This window comes from Anas acuta, chromosome 3 (assembly GCF_963932015.1).
Source record: "Anas acuta chromosome 3, bAnaAcu1.1, whole genome shotgun sequence".
Classification (NCBI taxonomy): domain Eukaryota; kingdom Metazoa; phylum Chordata; class Aves; order Anseriformes; family Anatidae; genus Anas; species Anas acuta.
Genome location: NC_088981.1, coordinates 38,984,089 through 39,007,064, shown reverse-complemented (window position 1 = coordinate 39,007,064; position 22,976 = coordinate 38,984,089). Strand labels below are relative to the sequence as shown.

The 22,976-nt window shown below is 42.6% G+C and overlaps 1 long non-coding RNA gene across 1 annotated transcript in view; it reads right to left on the bottom strand.

Moving 5' to 3' along the window:
* Positions 1–22,976, bottom strand: part of LOC137853875 (uncharacterized) — a 170,365-nt gene that overhangs the window by 87,961 nt on the left and 59,428 nt on the right. Inside the window, exons 8-9 of the long non-coding RNA XR_011094781.1 lie at positions 16,999–17,151; positions 15,549–16,295 (exon numbers count right to left, since the gene is read on the bottom strand). This is a non-coding gene — a long non-coding RNA (uncharacterized lncRNA). The remainder of the gene's footprint in view (positions 1–15,548; positions 16,296–16,998; positions 17,152–22,976) is intronic.

Sequence of the window (22,976 nt, the reverse complement as noted above, 5' to 3'; positions counted from 1 at the left end):
AGACATTATTTCTGCCGCTAGTTTCCGAATCTGAAAACACCAGCCATTAGCTGGCACTGTAACACTGAGCCTTCTGGGGGTTAAAGTAAAAGCATTAGAAGTCACTAAATTCTGGCAGATGCCTCACAAACGAGCATGAGGACAAGCCAGGCCAGCACGTACACTGCAGAGAGAAGCAGAGGTACATGGCGAAGGCCTGGGCGACCTGTTACCACCAGTTCCCAGTGTTTGTTTTTTGGATACACTTCTGGAGCTGGATGTGGGAGAGGTGCACCCTCAGCTGCTGTCACCCCTTCTGGTGGTTTCTAGCTTGGGGCAGCAGCAGTGTAAGAGCTCAGTGCTGCAGAAAGCACGCGCTGACCTCCATCCCGTCCCAGCCGTGGGCCACGGCCCCTTCCCCAGGGCACCGTCTCCAGCATTCACTCCTCCTTGCACAGAGCCAATTTCATTTATTGCAGTAGCAATATTGCACCAGGTTTATGTCGCTTTAGTGAGCTGAACCTTGGCACAGAGCTATCCAACACGTGCAGAAACCAGTACAAGGTGACTGCCAGCACCACAACAGCTGGGAGTGAACATGGGCGTGGGGGCAGGATCTTCCCCTTTTCATAGCACTATTATTCGGCTTTGGCTGATTCTGCCTTATGACACCATGCCCCAGGACATATCTTTACCTTCCCACTTCAAGTCCCTAGTCCACTTTTTTTCAAAGCAGCGTCTCTAGAAAGCACTTTGGCTGTTGACTTTCCTGTCCTACCACCCACGCACCTTCTCTCTCTTTTTTTTTTTTTTCTTCAAATACCAACAACAAACTATAGCAAGTGTTGCACCCAGCACAGCTCTTTTCACTGAAAATTAATTCTTGCAGAAAGAAAATTCAAATTTATTTTCCAAAGTTTATTTATGGTCATGAATTTGCATGCAACATATTTCAGGAACATCAACTGGTACAGAACCCTGAGCACACCTGAGGTAAATTAATCTGAAATCTTACAGGGGGACACAGCTTTTCGCCAAACACCTCCTCCCCACATAGCCTCTACTCAGTCAGCTCCAATTGCCCAATTTTTTCTGGACTTCAGAACTTTTGTTGTTATGTATCATTCACATAAAATAACACGGCTGTTGTCTCCCTTGCTGTCTCACACCTCATTCTGTTGCACAGCTCATGTCTTTACCCAAAGAAATCATCTCCATTTTGCTTCACATCTGGGAGCAGAAAATTCTAGCAAAACTCTGACCCCTAACCCTAATTTGAGGGGCACAGGTGTAAGCGCTGTCGGGGGCAGCACCAGTAGGTGCTGCAGCAGCACTGAGCTGGGTTAGAGCAGGTGCAGGATGAGGCTTGGAGTCAACAGTTCACTGTTTTTTCGAAAGCAGTTACAACTCACAGCTGTGTTTTGACCAGCTTCCATAACGTGATGCCTACGTGGGAGCCCTTCGCAGACACCACTGCCACTGAGCCCCCAGCAGAACCAGAAGCACGGCAAAGCCTTTGACAGTACACACTTGGCAAGGCTAATGCAAACACAGCCTTTACGAGCTCTGGAGATGTGAGTCAGAGCTCACCTCTTTCTGCAAACTCTTTCCCCTCCCTTCACATCAGAATTATTTCCATCTGCCTGCTGGTGAAAGGTGTCTTTTTAAGCAATATACATTCAGACACTTGGGTTACATCTGGAAGGACTATCCTGCCCTAACATTAAAAACAGTGCAGAAGGGTTCTTTTGAATGGTGCTAGCAAAGGAAAGTCTAAGTTCACGAGCAATTCACTACTCGTGTGGTTACTCCGTTCTGTGTTTTCATGGAACAATGTGCCTAATCTATAATAAATCAGAAGGCATGACTGAGAACTTGTATTTAATTCTAGAAATGCTGAAGAACAATTTAATCATTGCTCTGATGGTCCCAATCCAGAGTTGACAGCTCTGAGGATAAAGTCATTTAGCATTGTGCAATGCAGAAGTGAAACAACACAGGGAAGGACTGCATGAGACAGCCTGGGTAGATACACATCTACCAGGAGCAGTCTAGCTATTCTTTTCCTCTTAAGCCAGTTTCCCCTCAAAGCTGTGAGTAAAAGAAACAAAAGGCTGGATACTTAAGACTTTTTAAACATAACTAGTCTGCTTCATTTTTCATGTCTTTCATTTGCTGAGGCTTTGCAATTTGCCTCCAACCTCCCCACTGTGAAGTCCTCAGTCAAGTCAAACCTGTTTGCCATTTGTGTGTGAGTGCCCTTAGACCCAAACCCAGCCAAGAGTTTAGAGTAAACAGACCTACCCAGGGAGGAGCTGGAATTTGAACAGCAAATCATATATGTCCCAAACAATTACTCCCTCTCCAGGTGAGGGAACGCAGCAACATTTCTGGTGTCTAAGCAAATTTCTCTGCAGCAGTTGGAAAGATGGGAGATTGGTCTTTTTTCATCACGGGTAGGGCAGTGCCTTAGAGAGACTCATCAACAACAACAAAAAAATTGCTTAGCTAACTAGTCTGCTCCTTTTGCTTGCCTACTGCTGATTTGTTGAGCTAATATTTTAAGAACAGTGGTTATGTAGGTACATCCTGGAACCACCCTCTTACCTCAACGATCGTGTCCAAATTGTTCTGCTGAGTATCTTACACAAGACGTGCATAAGTAATGCATTCTGCTTCTAGTGAGTTTGGTTGCTCTAGCTAATGAGGAGCACCACACGGTGAGCTTCCCATACTGCAGAATGCCTCAAACTGCACTGCTTGACATAGGGCTCATCTTTCTTTTGCACAAAGCTGACCTTTCAAAGAAGATTAAACCTAGGCAAGCAATTGAAAAGCCTGAGCAAGCTGAGACCTGGCAACAAAGCCAAACACTAGCACAAAGGAACCACAAAGGGGAAAAAAAAAGGGTAGGAATAAATAGAGAAGAGCAGAGCAGAGACCAGAGAGAGCCTTCAGCGTGGAAAGGTGACAATATGAAGCACTAAAATCACCCCTCTCCATTTCCCTTTCCCACCACCACCACCAGTTTAGGGATGCTCAGATTCAGACCTGTGAACCGTCCTGCTACACATGCACAATGTAATTACATTGGGTAGTCCACTCACCCCTTGATCATTTGAAATGTAAATGACAAGTCTACCTCTGTGGGTAGAGTACATCCCATGCAAGACCTGCACATCCCATTCCCCACAGGAAAACATCTCCTTTCTAGGTTTTCACAGAAGATTTCTCTGAAGACAGGTCAGGGTGCTAGAGGCCAAGGCAGGTGAGCTCTGGAATAAGTATGGAGGGGTATCAATGCCAGGCTGTAAACCAGAAGAGTAACTTCAAAGAGACCTACTGAAACACTGAGCATTGCTCATGATATCTTTTCTGCCTCTTTTCCCAAAGCCCAAGGATTCAGGATTAGTATGCACAGAAATGGAAGAAGATACCAAGATAATGTGCACAAACTACATGGCCCACATTTGTCAGACACATCCTGTTATTCATAAACAAGAACCCGTCACGAATTAAGACAGATAAAAGATTGATACTAGCCAACAATACCTTGATAATCATATAGATAATATGCATGGTTTTCTGTTTTAGAGAGTATGTAAAGTATTAGCTGAAACTTACACGAAAGATGTAAGGAAAGATGGCCAATGGGACTACAAGTTAAAAAAAAAAAAACAAAAAAAAAAAAAACACTCAACACCTAACATAAAACTCAGAGATGTTGGGAAATACACTAATGAAGGTGGATGGTGCAACCATCATTTACCTCCCTTGTCATTATGAGGTAGTCCTTATTACATGATCACACATTGTTTTTGCCTGGGCTTCTGCCTCATTCAGTGCATAATTGTAATGAAAATGAAGGTAAATGTTTTAATGCTAAATGTCTTGGAAGCTTAATGTAGGTGTCACTGCAGCTTTGCTTATGAGACATGTAGCATATGTTTCTGCCTACACTGAAACACAGTTAAAGCTGAGAAGCATATGTTAAGCACCAAGAATTTTATTCGGTGTGATCGGTCTGGTTATATAATCTCAATCTAGCCTGAGTGATGAGCGAACTTTGGATCTCCGATTAGCTTTGTTGTCAGCAGGTGTTACGCTCTGTTGTGACCTGTTTTAACCACACCTATAATCACACAGTGAGCTAAAGGTAACTCCTGAGATTGTCTTTTATCTTTAATCACTTCCTGTTCACACTTCATTCTGCCAACACCTCCTGTCAGGATTATTGCTGTTTATTTCCCATGAATATCTAAGAATATCATTCATCCTGGCAATAAAGGTTTCCATGCAGTGAGGTATGCTACAGAAGTGACCTGTAGTATTTCCTAAAAGGTTACTTGACTGACTTGTTAGTTGGGAAAATAAACAGGAAGACCTACATTGTCTGTCATAAAAAGCAATAGTATTAGGCAGTCGGAGATCATTGAGGCAGTTATTCCAGCGTAGTTCTCTAGAAATGAGAAAGTCTCATACACAGATTTAATCATCTACTGGTAGCACCAGTATTATGGGTCTGATCTTGAAAGTTCTTACTCATGTTGAGTTGTTTCCTCTTACAAATACTCAGATGAGCCCCAGTTGCAGATTTTAGATAAACTGTGTTGGTCATTTACTACTCAGATCCAAGATTTCTAAGAGGTGCTGGTTTTATCTAGTCTACGGGTCATAACTGCACATACAACAACTGAGTCATACCACCGCAGCCTCTTGGAAGTCCACGTCTTCCTCCCTCAGGTACACATAATGATACCTAACCTAAAAATACTTAAGTGGTCAGCCTAACCGCTTTAAAGACAGACCTGAAGGGCCTAGTAAGTAAATTTTCTATCATGAGGACCTGCAGATGTCAGCAGTGGTAAGTCCCATCCTCCATGCTATGCTACATCTCACAACAAAACCAACAAAACTGATGGAAATCTCTTTCTAGAATCTCTTTGGGAGGCCACACGGCAATCCCACATTAGGTTATTTATCTGAAAGCAAACTGTTTCTTATTGCCGTGAGAAATAATACAAAAATGAGTGCACACTATACAAAATTATCAGAAGGTTGATCTGAAAGAGAGAAAAAGAGCATTTCTTGCACTATTTATTATTGAGCATGGAGCACATTGTCAAAGGACCCTGCAAACATCAGGACTGAAACACTCCAAAAGCAATTGCACAAAGTCATGTAACAGTGATCCACAAAGGGCTACTAACCTTGAGGATACCACCTCTAGCTCAGGAGTGCAACAGACTACTGACAACTGGGAAAAGATACTAAAACTGCGTCACTGTAAGCCTGTCCTGATCTTTTAGATCATTACTATCCACTGTCAGAGGCAGGACAACAGGAGCTATTTTTGTATTGGTATTACCAGGCACAGATTTCCATGCAAAGCTCAGCTTTCCACCCTTCTTCGTATGCCCGTATGCCTTCTGTCTCTGTTGGGGCAGGTATAGCTGTGACAACCCCAATTCAGATGTGCTGTCCCTGTGAAGGACTGTCAACAAGCAGCAGCAAAATAATGGCCGCTGAATGCACTAGTTTTCAAGTCTCCACATTCAGCTCCTGCTCAACATTTCTGCTGGTCCCACCCAGTCTGACTACTGAGAATTATTCTGCACCTTCCACTTCATGCACTGTTTCTCTCTCATTTTCTCTCTCATGTCACAGTCTTGCCTTTGACCAGACTCATCTGCTCCCCAGGGTGACAAAAGTAACACTTCAGCCTTACATCAGTCTTCAGCACTTCCCAGTGTTGTTCTCTCTCTCTCTTTTTTTTTTCCTTATGTTTAAAAACATCCTGCACTATGTCCATTGTTAGCTGGAGTGTTATTCACTGCTGTATGGAGCTTCCCATACTGCCGTTACACACTTTCATAATGAAAGACTTCTCTGCCTGAGTCAACCAAAAACTACTGAAAATTACAAGTATTTCAAAACTACTGCCAGAAATAGTCACACTGCTTTCAGACAATCTTACCTCTGGCAGGCACCTCTTGAATGCAGAAAGTAAAGCATGTTTGAAATCTCCATCTATCTTGCCTGCTCCTTAGTATTTGACAACTCTGTTTTCTGCATAACTCCATAATCAGTTGCAATTATACTTTTCAGAGTCTCATAAAGGGCCAACCCTCTCTCCCTATGACATTTGTGTATATACTACAATCTGCCTTGTCCCTTGCAAAAATGTGCTCGGCATTTACTTTCTCAATGACTCTCTTGCACCCTTACATTACGCACACTAACCCATGTATTTGTCTAAGAGGTTCCCACACTGGCCTTACAAACCAGAAAAAAAATCTCATCAACAAGGAGAAGGAGCTTGCCTCTTGCCTGAGCAGAGAGTTGGACCCTACAGAGGTCCATTCTGTGATTCTGTGAAGTTTCTTGGGGGCTTGTAGGGAATGACAGATAGTGAAGGACAGATACACTAACAGGTCAGAGACTCTCTAATTCTGTGGGTACAATCTCATGCATAGATAGCACTTCAGTCATCACAGAAATGCAGCCACTCATGGACAGAAAACAATGTTGTTTGGAAGGACCAACACGATACTACGCCATAGTTCAAAGGAAAAAGTTTCCAGTTTTAGCAAGCTGGGAGATCTACTGGGCTAGGATCTGAGACTCTTCAACCCATCCAGTTCACCCTACACTGACAAGACAGAAAAGCAAACCCCACCAAATCAAAAACCCTGAATCTGTTAAGCATAGCAGAAAACATTTGACAATTATTATCCATATACTTTTTGATCAACAGCTACGGGTGGAATTACAGATATTATGGGTATGTGTTTATTAAGTTCATGTGAAAAACGAAAACCAGAACCCCTTATGTTCCTTCCACTTTGACATTCCATATATGCAAGAAATAAGAAGAGCCACATAAAAGGATGAAACGAAAGTCCTGTTCTGTTAGTTGAATGGATTCACCACAGGCTTCAGAGACCTTCAGGCTCCACTCTACCCAATTTAATATGTTTTCTGCGCTTAGCACTATTGATCCTTCTACCTCTGCACCTAAAAATTATGATGACTTTCCTTGCAGATGAACAATCAAGCAATCAAGTGTGCTCAGCTTTTCCTTCTTAAGAGAAATCTTAGACAACAGTTAATGGCTGAAAGTAAAAAAAAGAAAAAAAAAAAAAAAAACTTTTTTTCATAGCAAGTTAAACCACAGTCTAAAGATAGCACATTCCTTATTTACCCTTATTTCACTCATGTCACATGAGTGACATGTTGGCGTTTTCATTATCACTACACCATAAGCCAAAGACACAAAGTTTTCAATATCCTGTAAATTATGAAACCTTGTTCTGCACTCAAACCATTTATCTAGTTGAGGAGGTCCTTCCTAGAGCTGCTTTGCTTTGTATATAAGACAGAGATATCAGACCTTGCTAGTACTTGGAGAAGCAGCAGAAAAAAAGAAGACCAACTACTTTAGAAAAGCAACACTGGTTAATCAGTGAGTGTTTCTTCCTCTGCATTGCTACTGAAGAAAGCAGTTATCTGCAGACCAAATACGGAGAACCTGGACGATTCACAGGAAAACGATCAGTTATTCTCGGTCAGCCAGCCAACAGGACTCTGAAATTAAGTTTTTTTTTCCCCTTAAACTACCCGCAAAGGAAGATCTTATAAAATGGTGGGAACTCAATAAGGCTTGTACATTTCTCTAACATCTCACGGTGCAAGACACCTACAGAGTTTTTAAAGATCACAAGTATTTGGACCTGCACAGGAAAAAAAATACCATCAGCAATGATACTGTCAGCTTTTACCAGGATGGTTGGTCCAATATTTCAATAGACTTCCAGAGTGTATTCCCTACCTTGCCTCTTGCAATGGGAGTATGAAAACCCAAATGGTTTAATGGTTTCTTTTATCTTATATCACCAAGGTACACAAATACCTCTTTTAAACAGTGCCCTGGGAACAGAACAAAATTAATCCTTTCCTTTGGGACACTTGATTCTTTTGGTCTTCCTTTCAAGCAGTGCAGTTCTGGTATCTGCTCCTACAAGACACAGAAGGAAACAACCCAAACCAGAGGTAATGTTGCCAAGCATGTTTCCTCTAGCTTTGGGTGAATCCTTCTGGCAGGCTTTTATATGCTCTGGAAAATATATGCTGTTATAACTTTGCAGCTACTGTTGTCTGCAGCAGTCCTGCCTGAATCTGGTCCAGTGTAGTTCACCAAGAGTCAGTGTTAGAGCAAGCACGCCTTAGCTGTTAGCTATTGTATCATCACATCATTTCCCAGCATAGTATCTTATCACTGATCATCTGGGGAAGCGGGACAGAGCTTTTTGTTAATTTGCCAGAAGGAGCCTCGTAGGGCAAGTTCCGTCTGAAATACGTGCAGAAGAGAAAAGCTGTGTGGCCTTCATTCTCATTTTTATTTTTACTGAAAAGTAAAGCAATCAGTGCTAGCTTTGCAAGAAGATCCTCAGGGTTATCCACAAAACCAGAGAACCCCAAGTAAGTAAATGCCTAAAATAAAACGAAAACCAGTAACAAATGTATTGTTTTCCCTTGCTTCTAACACAATACATCCCACTACGCCCCTAAAACCAATACTGAATGTATTTAATTGTGATCATGCTGAACACAAGATTACCAGAGCCAGAAAATGTCTTGGATTTGAATCAACAATTGTTTTCCATTTTGAAAACTTCACAATGAACATGGCTGGAGACTTGGCTTCCACTCCCTGAATGAAAACCAACATCAGCTTTGGGTCCCCTGAGTCCCAAAACTGAAGTGACCCAGAGGCTGCAGAGGCCAGTGTAACCAAGCACCACCACTGAATTTACTATTTTTGCTATCATAATGCCCAAAGCCTCCAGTCCTGAGCCAGGGTCCCCACTGAATTAGGCAATGTGCAGACAAATTTGAAAAAGCAGTCCCTGCACCAAAGACCTTACGGTACAAGTTTCAGCAGGCTCCATCAGCTACGTAAAACAAGCAAGGGGGGCTGGAAGGGGACCTGGTAACCCAAAGGCAGGCACATAGTGGCACAATGAGCATTAGTCATGGCTTACCACCAACTAATCTCAAAACAACATTTTCCAGTAACAGTTCTCACTTTTACCAACAAACGACATAACAGAGCTTTTTTTCTCTCTCTGGGCTCTCAGTACTGAACCACCTACAGACAGAAAATCCCTCTTCTTTTTCACTAGCACTACAACATTTTGATGTATTTTGTGCACTGTGGGGAAAAAAGAAAAAAAAAATAAAAAAGAAGAGCATCAGCAAAAAAAAGTAAACCATAGCAAGCCAATCAATTAGATGCAGGCTGGCCTTTCTTTTTACAGTGAAAGGTTCCCCCCCCCCCCCCCCCCCAAGAGTAAGAGACTCCAAAACTTGGTCTTATAAGGAGGTGTCAATGAGGTCCTTTATGTAAAAGTTGCATTTAAGAAGGAAAACTCATGGTTCTCAAAAGCACATTGCTTTTTCCTCCTGCATGCTTTGTTCTGAGCCTGCTGCTAAATGTGTATTCACTAGACCAGCTTTTATTAATAAGACTTGTGGTACTCTGCATGGTAGCTCTGAGTCAGTGGGTGATCTTCTATGCAGTGTTTATTATTTTACTAAATTTGAAGGGCCCTAAGCTCACATGCTTATGCTCTCAAGTGTCCTGCTCAGTTGGAAAGGCAAACCACTGACGGCGGTACGAGGTGCAGCTTGGCTCCAGAGCTGGGGGCTGCGAATTCGCCATGAATGCTTTCTTCTGGTGGGATGTGAGCTTGGGAACTGAGCTATGTCTGCCAGGGATTATCCCATGTTGCCAGGAGGCTCTACCACTACGTGCTTCAGTCCGTCATTTCTTATTTTCACCTTGTGCCGTGAACTGTAGAAGGGGGCTGCCCTTTAGCTCCAGCAGCACAGGGATAGGTTCAGACCCCTGGAGTCCTTGGATCCTGAAGGAGATTTCAAAAATGCAGAAGGAGAGGCTGGACTCACCTTGCAAAGTAGCTCTACCACAGTGCACATGACCTTATATGCTACATTAAATTAGGAAGTGCTCCATTTCTCCCTAAGCTGAGCAATGCTAGGCGAGCCAAGCAAAGTAAGTGGATTCATGTGCTCTGAAAGCACACTGTCTAAGCAGATATGAATCCTTTTTCCACTCAGAGTAAGGCATTATTTATGAGTTAACCATATATTCCCCTGTGATCACAGTGCAAGAAAAACAGTCATTCACTCCTTGACATGATACGATAGTTCTCCAAGCTTCCTCAATATAGTGGGTTCAGGCTAAATTCCCCATTTGTCCTGCCTTTACAATTCCCAGCAAATGAGTCCTAGAATGACAGAACACCATTTTATTGAACTAACTAGCTGCTTTTGGCTTTCTTCTTATTTCTCCCCTATAACACTAAGGCTTTTATCTTGGGGCTGTCTCCTCCTGGGCATGCTTCCAGCTAGCTTTAGTGCCTGCTGCACATTAGCACTGTCTACGCAATATCATCATTGCTTTAAAAACGCACCAAATGCAGGAAAACAGTTTGTCTCTCTCTCTCTCTCTCTCCCCCCCTCCCGTCCCACCCCCCTCTTTTTAATAAGAATTTTTTCCATGTGGTTAGAGAAATAACATCTGGAATTACTGAAGGCTGCCAAAAAGAGAGAATGAAAACAATGAGTTGAGTCACACTTAAACCTGCCAAGTTCATTTAATTTAGACCTTCTTGGGGTGCTTTGAAAAGAAAAAAAAATATGGAAAATGTTTTAGTTTGCTTTTTATAATGCAACTTTTTTTTTTTTTAATCTGCTGATGTAAGTTGCAGAGTCAGCCTAGACACAGCACCATAGCATAGGCATTCATCCTTGCAGCACACTGGTATTAAAATCTCTGTAATTCATCTGCACGTATGCAGCATCATATCCAGGTATCACTTTCTGAGTGGAGTCCCACCGAGCTAATGAAATTGCTCCCAGGAGTAGACATGGAGCTGCACTAGACCTTTTAATTCCATCTCACAGTGCAGTGCAGAATAACGTGGAAACTTCCTAAACTTCCCTTTTCCTTACCAATGAACAACACTGCTGAGTAAGTGCTGAAGAAGCACAAAACACCCTAATGTGGTAAAATTTAAGATCGCAAGCTGTAGCAATGCGATCCTCTTTCCTCAGTAAAAGATCAGTTCCTGCATGATTGCCCCAGCCCCATTCAAGGACACTACGCTTCTCTGCATAGTGTGGCAAAGGCCTGTAAGTGTTTCCATGTTCTGAATTTTTTATGTCTTTTTGCCTTCAACAGTTAAGTTATGCTAGGGCATGGTTGGTATGTCCACTGAAAGTGGTGATTACAATGCCATACAGATACACAGAGCAGGTTAACTTTTAATGAAATAGGGTACTCAGACAATAGGAACTGCCAGCAAAATATTCCATGGAGAAGTCACAAATAGGAACCACGCCAAGCAGTCTGAGCAGTTTTCCATGGGATTTATATGCAAACATATGTGCGTCAGGTGGAGGAAGAAAAGAGCAAAGCTGGAGGCTGCATGCTGTCTGCTGGAGCCTTGCACATATGAGGGAAGACCAGCAAAGCACAGTAATCAATAGACAACAGAGCGGGAAGCAATTGTGGCAACACTTCGGGAAACATCTGACAGAGACCTCTGCACAACAGGCTCAGCTAGAAAGAAGGGTGAGCCAGGAAAGTTCCTCCTGCTGGTGGGTATGCAATATATTCAGGGATTTGTAGGTGCCGTTTGTAAACTGCCTGAACCTGAGACATACCCAACTACATCCTCCATCATTCCTCCTTAAAGAAACCACTCAAAAGGCTTTTAGCTCTCTCAAACTGCTAGGTCAAGCAGGCTTGCATGGTTTGTATCCCTAAAAAATATGTGCAATTATGATCACTCCATTACAGTATATCTGTATCATCTGACACTGGGGGAAAGGTGATGGTGAGTCAAAGCTGTATGACCACAGGAGATGCTACACTCTCCTCATAAGGGTAGCTATAGCAGAAACTCCTTAACGCTTTTACAAGGGTACTTTTACGGGCATTTCAAAAGGCCCTTAGGAACGAACAGCCATACTAGCATTCATCCTGACATCACCCCTTTCTGACATTACCTTACCACTACTCCCGCAGGAGGAGCACACAATGAAATAGCTTTCATAACAGTGTCCCAGCAAGATAATTCCACCATGGCTTCAGCAGCCCGTTACTAGCTCAGGCAGAAGGTGTCTGCTCTCCTCCCTTCACTTCATAAAAGTTGCTATTTCATCAGGCTATGACAAACCGCCTTCCACACGGCTATCAGAGCTCCTTTCCCCCAGTGCCAAGCTCCTGGAAATTCTTATCGAGCTTGCCCACTTCATTGTTCCACGCTATCATGGGTTATCAGAGGAGTCACTTCACATTTAGCACACGTGGACTTTTTTTCTTTTTCACTAAGTCACTTGGCAGCAGTTCCAGCCACTCTCCTTGCCTCAAAGGCTTTGAACAATCCTACCAAGATGGCTGGGCAGTGAGAGATGTATTAACGAGACTACCTCACGTGGGCATACCTTTGTTCCAGGATAAGGCTCACAGTTTAGTTAAAAAGCCTTCATAAATAGTAAGCTAAAATAACCCCAGCTTCATACCAAAACAGGAGTGTCTACAAGATGTGGCTACACTGATTTAATTTTACTGTTTTCAATTCACTCCTTATCTTATACCAAGAGCTTTCCCATTTAGACAAAGTGTTGGCCTGCTAAATGGTAGTTAACCACCCACTATTTTGTACTTATTAACTTGCTGTCATTTAACATAAAATGTTTAGGCAAACCATGAGAGAGATCAGAATTCTGATCCTCATATTAAAAAGAAAAGGGCTCCGGGCATTAGATTGTGAAATATGATTTCCCAGGATAGATTAAATTCTGGTTTAATGCTCTTTTTGATATCACAGAAAGTCAAACCTCGTTTCATAAGGGGGCACTTCAACATGCTTCGCATTCAGCATGCTTTCCCTTGATAAAGACTCTGAGCTGCAGCAAACTTGGAATTTGATCAGAACCTCTGGAGCAGCAGCCAGCGGTGGGAGTGGAGGAGAGCAAAATCCACACCACGAACCTCATCTCACAGGAGTTCCTTGCATAGTTTTTCAGCAAACACAAACAAGAGGAATGAGCCAAGGGGCTCGGCAGAAAGCATCACAGACTTGAATTGTGCTGCAGGACAAACAGACTGCAGATGCAGAGTCTGGCTCATGCAGCAATGCCAAGTACAGCATACCCCACGTTTGTATCCGCATGTTGACTACGTTTCTGCAAGAGCCGTGGCAGAACAACAGAGAGAAGCATGCATTTAGGACCATCTGTAACCAAGAGGGTGCTGAGGCCTGAACTTCTTCACATGGTAACTGTGTCTAATTATAGAAGAACTAAAGAGTCTAACTAAAGAGTCTAACTATAGAAGAACGGTTGAGAAACTTATGACCTAACCCAGGCTGCCATGCATCTGCCATGCCTCAGAGCTTCTCACAGCAGTGCAGTTTCAGGGGGGAAGTTCTCCTCTTTCCTCATGAGCTTGCATAATTCCTTCATACGTTCCCTTACCTTTTGCATACTTCAATAAGAACCAGTGAGTTGAAACATGAAAGCACCATTGTTTACAAGAAAACCTACCGTGATTGATGGCATTACAGGAAATCAGCAGGAGACTGCAGAGTAGGAAAGTTTGAAATTAAATGGAAGGAGTACCCTGGAAATCTGGGAATGGACCATTTACCACAAGACACGACCTACCACTCCCAAGTTCTCTTCCTTCCCTGCTTGGGTACGCAATTCCCTGGAAGTAGAAGATCTCTGCAACTGACAGGTGATATTCTGGATCTGGCAAAGTAGGTTTTGACCCTGCAACTTTAAAGTGAAGGTCCACCACTGCCTTTTAAATTTATTACTTCCATTGTACCTCATTCTGGACCTACTCCCTTTTATTGGGAGTAGGTTGCCAAATGTGCAGGCTGACGCAGCCATGTGTAGCACATTATACCCCCTTGGGGCCACCCTCATCTGATTGCAATTGGTGAATAACATCATTTCTAAGCCCTGTGGGCAGCCAAGCAAAGGGTAAGATAGTAAAAAGCATTTAGCTATTCTCCAACTTGCCTCAAGTCCCACCATCCTCTTCGGTACACAATGCCACACTTCACATGTGCAGATTAGTGAGATGATGCTGGCAAAACACAGTATGCTGCAGTTCTGCCAATATCTGCTATTCTTTTGTGGAAAACTTTACCATTAAGCAACTAGGTCTTGATCTAATGTGATGAGTGTGGCTGAATATTTTTTGTGCTGCTTCCAGACAGTACACTCTCAGCAGACAAAAGTGAATTTTCAGGACAATCTTAATAGCGGATCATGACTCATACGGTAAAGGAAGGTTTCCATAGCACAGCATATGAACAAATAACCGATAATGCCAGGGCATGGCTTGGCCAGAGGCAAGTAATAGTAATAGTTTACTGCACAGGACTCCAGAAGTTGTCCATGTGTCATTTGGAGCCACAAGCAGTGGCTTTGAGTAATTAATTAGCCAAAGATCCCTGTATCTCATAGATCAGTTTATATGCTGGTAAAAAAAAAATAAAAATAAAAATAAAAATAAATAAAAATAAAAATAAATGCTCTCACAGGCAATATAGATAAAAAGCAATAGTAAGTGATTAATTATAGTAGATTCATGTCAATTGTTATTTAATGAATTTCATTATGTTTTATAACTAATTAAGACTCTTCCATATTAATTCTTGCAAAATAAATTGCAAGCTAACTCCAACATTTTTTTTTCTCATTCCTTCACCCTCCCACACAGTAGGTGCTTTTAAAATTTTGATTACCTTTTATCACACTTGTTTAATTTGTTATAACTCATTTTGACGGATGTCTTGTTGATGTGTTATGCAATACTTCTTTTAAAAAAATACAAAAAAGAGAAGACAAACACATGCAGTGTTGGAAAGTCACTTACAAGCAGGCACTGTTCACTTACTTCTTCCCATATTCCATGCTTCTCCATTGTCCTTCCCCAAGACAATTTACCCTCTCTAATTAGGGGCAGAGGAGTGAGGGAAAGTAGGGATAATATTTATGAATATCTGTCAGATTCACTATTCTCTGCAAGCCTATGTTTAGTCTGAAGAAATACATTAGACAGTTCAAAAATCTGTCTCCCTTTCTTCCTTTTAGCAGTCCCCACCATTGAAAAATGAGAGCATTTTCCAGGGAAAAATCATCATCACCAATTAGAAAAGGACCGCAGCCTTGTCAACTGGGCAAACTACTCTGATATTATACTGATCTAGGAAATCACAACATACGTGAAGGTCTTCGTTAGTGGAGCTACAAAAGCAGCCCATGTTCCCATGTAAAGAAGAAGGGTGAATTATCTATAGTAATCATTCCTGGGTTTAAGAATATATATATATATATATATTTATATATATATATATATTTACAGTCAATATATCTGCCAAGTCTTTCAATCCATAAACCACTTATATCATGGAAAAAAAAATATCTTTATGTAACATTTGGTAGTGGGTAGCAATACTTACTATTTTGTTGAAAAGTCTTCAATCTTTAAAAAAAAAAAAAAGGAAAAAATTACTTTTTCTGTATAGACAGGTATGGCTTTGGCATAATCCTCCTATGTTCCTTTCTTAAATAATAATGCAATAGAATAGAGAGATCTAAAACTGATAGTATATCTTTATAATTTCCTTTAGTACAATGTACTGATATTTGAATATCTAATTCAATTATTTCTGTGGCAAATGAGTGTATTTTATTATGGAATGCAATGCTCTTATATGTTAGGAGCTAAAAAAAAAAAAAAGTGGCTTAGTTAATAAAATATCTGATGTCACACTGCAATACATTCCAAAGACACAGGTGCTGAAGATGATGAAATGGAGCTATAAAATGGAAAAACTTTAGGGAATGCAGAGCTCCAATCCACTGACATTTAATTTATTCATTTGAATAATTGATTTACTATACACATTGCCCAAACACACGAGCCATTAAGAAAAGTTAGAACTTAGAACTTTGGGTTTATGACTACAGCTGAAGAGTTAGAGGAACGATATCCCAATTTTTACTTTTACATGTTCTCGAGGGTATTTTTTTTCTTTTATGCACAATTACACTGTTGAGCACAGTAATTCTTACTCAGAAAATAAACATGAGGAAAAAATTAGGCCTCTTTAGAAATAAACAATGAATAGGCATATAATGCACTTGCTCTGTTTACACACGTCCTCCTGAGTGCATTAGTGAAGGACACCAAATTACAAGACGACCTAAAAAAAAAAAAAAAAAGACTATTTAACAAAGAGTTAAGTGAGACATTGGAACAAACCACAAAGCTTTTAGTTCAGTTTTTGTGCACAATAGCTATTCAGAGACAGTAATAATGCAATGCAAGATAAAAAAAAAAAAAAAGTTTGAAAAATATTCCTGCTTCTACTTAATTTCACGTAAAAACACTTTTAAAACAGCTTGCAGGTTTTACAAGCCACTGACATTATTGCTTGTCAAGACCTTCACACTAAAGAAGAGGTGTTCTGTCATGAGCTTGAGCATAAATCTCATTTGGTTACCCTGCTGTAGTGATTTTCCTGTCATTGCAGGAGTTTCTTAAAACCTTCCACGCAGACGATGGGGTGAGCCACCCAGCTTTCACTTGGGGGGTGTGGGGGGTTGTTTCGAAACAAATACATGTCTAGCCTTTGAGGTTTTGACAAATAACTGAAAAACATGAGCAAAAGTGCACCCCCATGAACCTTAAATATATTAAAAAAAAAAAAAAAAAAAAAGAAAAAAAAAAGAAAAAGGACTTTTTTTTTCCTCCTATTTAATTATTTGTGTGGGCTTGACAATACAAGGACATAGGGAGAAGAAATATGAGAAATATGAGTAATGTGAGAGAATTTTCCGTGTGTATAACACAGCTATAAAACAGAACCCTTCAAGCCCCATGAAGTGAAGCAAACTGAAGCTTACCTCACCCTCAGCCTGATGCTGCCTGGAGATATAACAGACAGCGGCATCCTACATCAGCCTGGCGCTGCTTCATGATTAAGCAATCCAGCCTTTTTTCATTCTTTTGCCTAAATTCTTTTCACTCTCTCCAGCAAGCAGCCCAGCTACAAGAAGCTAAAACAAAAGAACAAGGATTATGGTATTAATCCTCAGCAAATAGCCTCTAAAGCTACACGTGACCTCACGTTGAAGACATACTACAACCTGCAATAGTTTTTTCTCCATTAACCAGTACGTCACTTCCATTTACATGCAGGACAGAAGATGCTGTAATTTAAATAAATAAATAAGGTTGGGGGGATCTCTTTGTATAAGGTCCTTTCTTGTTTTCGATAAACAAATCTGTTTGACTCTTGGACAATTATGGAGCTTTTCCCAAGATATTCAAAATGTTTCAGCAATTACCTGTATTTCAGATAGTGTTGTATAATTATTACTACCAGGTAACTCCACATCACCAGGGGTGACAACATACAACAGTTTCTGCCTGTGAACTGTCAGATGTGTAAAGTGCAGTGTCAGGAGCTGCTTTCATAACAAGAGAAATAAGAATTGCTGTCATTATTCACTGAAATTGAAGCTCACAAACAACTTAAATGCACGGCAGTTTAAGATTCTGATCAGATGTTCCTGGACCCCAGCTTCCTCCCATATCCAGTGGGCAACACAGCCGGCCTGGCTGACAAGAACTTGGAAATATTTTGTAAAACTGATGAAAAAAGTGTCTGTGAGGGTTGAAACAGATTAGCAAGGAACTTCTAGGTGATGAATGGAGCCTGTCCCTGCAAGCATTCAAAGTTATCTTCATCTTCATGCCCACTGGGAATTGACTCACAGGTGTTTTAGGAAGAAGCAGCTGCCTACTTTGTGACATTTCAGCTTTTGCCTCCAGGTTGAGAAGGGATAAGATACACAACAGAGAGGAGACAGTCTGCTAGAGATATCAAACTGCATTTGCTACATCCAAGGTAGAGCCCGTCTGGCAAGTGAGCAGGAAGGTTTCCACGTTTCAAATTCAAAAGGAGGCAGGTCCTGTCCCATTGACAAAGGGCTGAGAGTCTGAAAAGGCAAAAAGTATTTAAAGCAAATTAACGCCATTAGTTAACTTAGAGCTGCTGAAAGCTGCTTGACGTGGGCTGACATTTCTAGAGACTGACGTCCTCTGGTTGCAGAGCAGACAAAGCAGAGAGAGGCACGGCTGGAGCCCTGGAAGGGGCGAAGGGTGGGAATGTGCACCCTCCAAATTCCTGCCCTGCATCACGTCCTGCCTGCCTCGCTCCACACCAAGCTCCTCAGCCCTTCCTCCTGCAGGGGAGGCGCTCGAGGAAATTGCTCACCAATTGATAACGCTTATCTTCTCAGTGCAATTTGAATCAATGAATTTAAATTTACATGTAATTACAGCAACGGATCAAGAAATCAATGCAATGTAAACCCATCTTTAGAGTTCGTGAGGGTTTCTAATAAACAACAGTCTGTCACCAGCAGAGTCGTAGCAGCATGTATGTAAGCAATATCACACTTCTGGTTGGAGTTTTCCTTTTTGTGAGCATAAAACAAACAAACAGGCTCACAGAGTATTTGTTAGTTAGAAGATAAGCCCCAAAGATAACGATCTCTGACGCTTTATCTCACCTTGCCCTGATTTTTGCCCCCAAACAAATTAATATAGTGTCACTCCCTCTTCTAAGAATCACTGATGATTTATAAAGTAAGAATTGTCATTATTCCTATCTGACACACAGTGAAACTGAGGTATGTGGAGGTTAACTGGGAAGAAAGAAAACCAGAAAACGAGTTTTTAAGACAGCGCTGAGCTATTGACATCCACACCTGTAGTCTATTTACTGAATCCACAGTTTGCTAGTTACGTGTTTTTGCTGTTTTACTGTCACCTTTACCCTAGGAACATTAGTTATCTGCAAGTCAATAACAACTCAAATCTCACATTTTTATGAAGCGGGAGGCAAAATCCATGCAAACATTTTCTCCCTTCTTTCTTTTTTTTGCATACAACTTCAAACTCCAAACTCACTTTGTGGTCCAGAACCACAATAACACCCCCTGAGGAGCACACAAGTGGAGAAGAACAAGCCGAATGAGTGGCAGAGGGGCACGGCACGGCTCAAAGAGTGACCACATCCATTTATGAAGGCAGCTGAGGTCGGAGCAGGTTCTGTGCCGACGTCCAGAACTACCCCTGCTAGAAACAGAGGCTGCATCGCTTCACAGCATGCAGACCTTGTTCTATCAGTGAAACTATAGTAACTACATGACCACTGGGGATTAGCCTGACCCTGGGTCATAAAACTTGATCACAGCAGATTAGCAAACGACCAGGCCAGTGAGGGATAGGAGACCTTTTTTTCTTTCTTTCAAAGAGCGAGCATCACATACAAAACACTAATTCTGTTTCAAGTCAGACGTAAAACACACACATGACAAAACAAATGTGTGCTTACAAATATTTTGTCATATTAGATTAAATTATAGCGCACAGACTAAACAGAGAAATCTGAAATCCAGGGCCTTGTGTTTGGGATAGCCTCGGAGCTTTTATACAAAGAGAGAGAGAAGTTTATACTTCGGCATTGCATGGCGCACAGTCATCTCATACCTGCCTCATAACACAAACACAGTTTGCTGTACAGCAGCGATGTATCTGCCGGTGCAAGAACACGCTGGTTAAACTGTCAAAACCCTGCTCCTTTCCTACGGAGTTGCCTCCGCCACCCTTCTGTGATGTTTCTTGCCATTTCCTGATAAATGACAGCCCGGCCTCTCTTCCTTGAGGTTTACTGTTGCATCCAACTACGCCTCCATCATTGTTCTCTCTATTTGCACTCTGGTTTTCTATGCCTTTCCTTTCTTTTTTTTAAATTTGTTTTATGTTTTTGTCGCTCCCTGCACATCCTGTCCGGGCCCTGCCTAATAGGTAAAGCCGCCTCCCATTCCCATGTTCCAGTACCTCAGTCTCCTGCGAACACCACTCCTTTTGTGAAGCTCTCTTCTGCCAACCTCCTTACCAAAAACATTTCCACACCTTCCTACGTGCCTATTGTTACCCTGCGCACTGAGCTGCTCTGAGTCAAGTGGCAGCCTGTCGGGGCAGACAGCCGGCGCACGCAGAGGTAGCAGAGCGAGCTGTAAATTAATTAGGTCAGGGAGGGAGCCAGCTCAGCCTGGCGGCAGGCACGGGGTGCAGGGGACAAGGGGTGCTCGGGCACCGGGTTCAGCTGGGTATGGCTGAGGAGCTCCTGGTGAAGGCTGAAAGGCAGCAGGGCCAGCTCTGCCAGGCAGAAAGTACAGACAATGCTGATGTTTGAGGTCAGCTGGATGGGCTTTTTAGGCTACAAGTTATATGGAGGGTGGTAGTCACTAGATGTAGGGATCTGGCTCCAAAAAAAAACAACATATTGGGCTCTTAGAAGGGGCTTGATAAATTTAAGAAGGGGATCACGCAACATGCTTGCCAAGGCAGGAGTGCCTAGACTCATTAACCCACGAGCTCCTTCCCAGTTCAGTGTCTTTATTTTCCAGGAAATAAAGGGTGAGTGGTGAAGGAGCTTGTTGGACTGGTATAATTTTCACAAGGTGGAAGGAGGAGGAGAGAGCAAAGCAGCTCCTGAGCTTCAGGGCTTTTTGGAGAAGGAAGTTCCAATCTTTTCTTCTCCTTTTTTGAAATTGTAATGGCCTGGGGCTTTCTGTCCCCTAGTATCCTGGAAAACAGTACGCACCAAACTCTGGGCTGCCAGATCTCTTCTGTTTCTAGGACTGCTGACTGATGATGAGGAGCACAGAGGAGGTCCGTGGGGCAGTGTATCTAAGGAGCTATACTGGGCAGCCGCCCAGGCTGGCAGAACTGGAGGGGCAGCATTTCTGGGATGCTTTCTGCAGAGCTGCTGACTGGTCAGTACAGCTTACTATGCAAATGTGGGGGGAATAGCAACAAAATTGATTTTGCCAGAACCGCAAAATAATTAGGACAATTCCTGCCCTGCAGAAAAGGTATATAGGAGAAGTTAATTGCATCAGCGGAGGGCTGAAAACCTGCACACTAACTGTACTCAGAGCAGTGTGAGCAAGAAGAGGAGAGCTACGCCAGCCACGGGTGTCCTGAAAGAGCTCCTCTTATTTCTGCCGCCCACCACCCAGAGTACCCATTTCTACCTCACCTCCACCCACCGAGAGCCCCAGGATGCTTTCTTGGGAAGAGGATCCTCTCTCAGGGACATCCATGAGCAGCTGCGAGGCCTCTCAGACTGCAGCACTGAAGAGGATCCCGACCAGAAGAAATAGCCCAGAACACATGGGTTTAACAGATTCTGATGGAAGGCCCTGGTGGAGTCTCAACATCCCTCAGCAGGACCCGGCAAGAACAGGTGACTACAGCATACATTTCTTCCCTTAACAAAAAATTCCCACAGAGCAGTAATATCAAAAAATTGTGTCACAACACCGTACAACATCTTCCGCCTTGCCCACTCTGGCAGCCCCTCCTTCAGTCCTAACATCTTCTCCGGTCCCATGCTGCTGCCACCCATGCCCAGCCAGGTGCCTGAGTGGCAGCAGCAGTCTCAGGGGACAAGGCCCCAGGCAAGTCAGGGTGACAACAGCACCAAGTGTGGGCTCTAGCACCTCTTGTTGCTTTGCCCTCATGGCCCAAAGCAGGACAAACAGTGCCCTGGCTGGAGCAGGCGGTTACTCCATCACAAGTGATTTCAATCCTCACCCTGTCAGCAGCACCCAACACTGCTACCACAACCATGTCTGGGTCCTAAGGATGGTGCTACAATGCCCTTTGCTCCTGTTCACAGCAACGTACACCCAAAACATCATTAACCTGCTGCTCACCTGCCTTGCCCTAAGCTGCCTGGGTGGCTTTGAAACTCACAGTGGCAAGGACCAAGCTGCAGGGGAGGTCACCCCCCAACACCAAGACCCTCCCCAGCAGAGCCAGAAGAGTAGGAAACACCTTTGCACTTTCACGTGCAAATTCATGAAAGTGATTTCATGAACCGATCCCTGAAATACTGCAAGAGTTAATGAGCTAACACACAAATATATATATATATATATATTTTTTTTTTTTTTTTTTGCTTTAAGGGAAAACTCCTGGAATTCTTCTAAAGTCCATTAATTACCTGAAATGCTGCTGATGTAGGAGCTGCACTCATGAAAACGGGAGAGAAAAACTGACGTCACGTCATGCCTTGGGCAGGTTGGATAGCTCAGTGTGGAGCGGGGGATAAAGGGAAAGGCTTTTCCAGCAATGAGATCTGTGCTGCCAGCTACATTGCAACACCCCACTGGGGTCCCCATTCCCCACTGGCAGCACCCAGCCCAAATGTCCTCCAGCAACCTGCCTCCACCAGTAGAGCTGCACCCCCGTGAGCATCTGCAAGCAGCTCCTCTTCTTCTCCTAGCCTCTGCTATAGGCCCTGAATAACCATTTCCCATGTGGGATGTCAGTCCTGCTGGGCTCTCACCTCTGGGGTCCCATACCCACATATGCACCCCTTGAGAAACGGTTAGTTTTCAGCTGACTATGCAGTCTTTGGTGCCTGATAACAATTTAAGATAAATAAATACATGACAGATTCTCTTCCTGATGTCTGTGGTTGAGAAATGTTTCTGACAAGTGCCATTCGTCTGGTAGTTATAGCTACAAATATATTTATATTTGACTTGCACTTGACTTAATACCACATGAACTGGTGAGAGTAAAAGGACATTGATCTTTGCTTTACTGCTTTGCTTCACAACAAAGGAGCAGGCTCAAGAGGTGGGTTCACCACAGAATATTCATGGATTGCAGTTTGGGCAGGAACAGTTTGTAAACATCAGAAGAAACAGCAAAAAAAAAAAAATATTTGTGTTGCGAAACAGTAACATATGTCATTAAAAGAGAGTTTACTTTTCAGACACATACAGTGCTC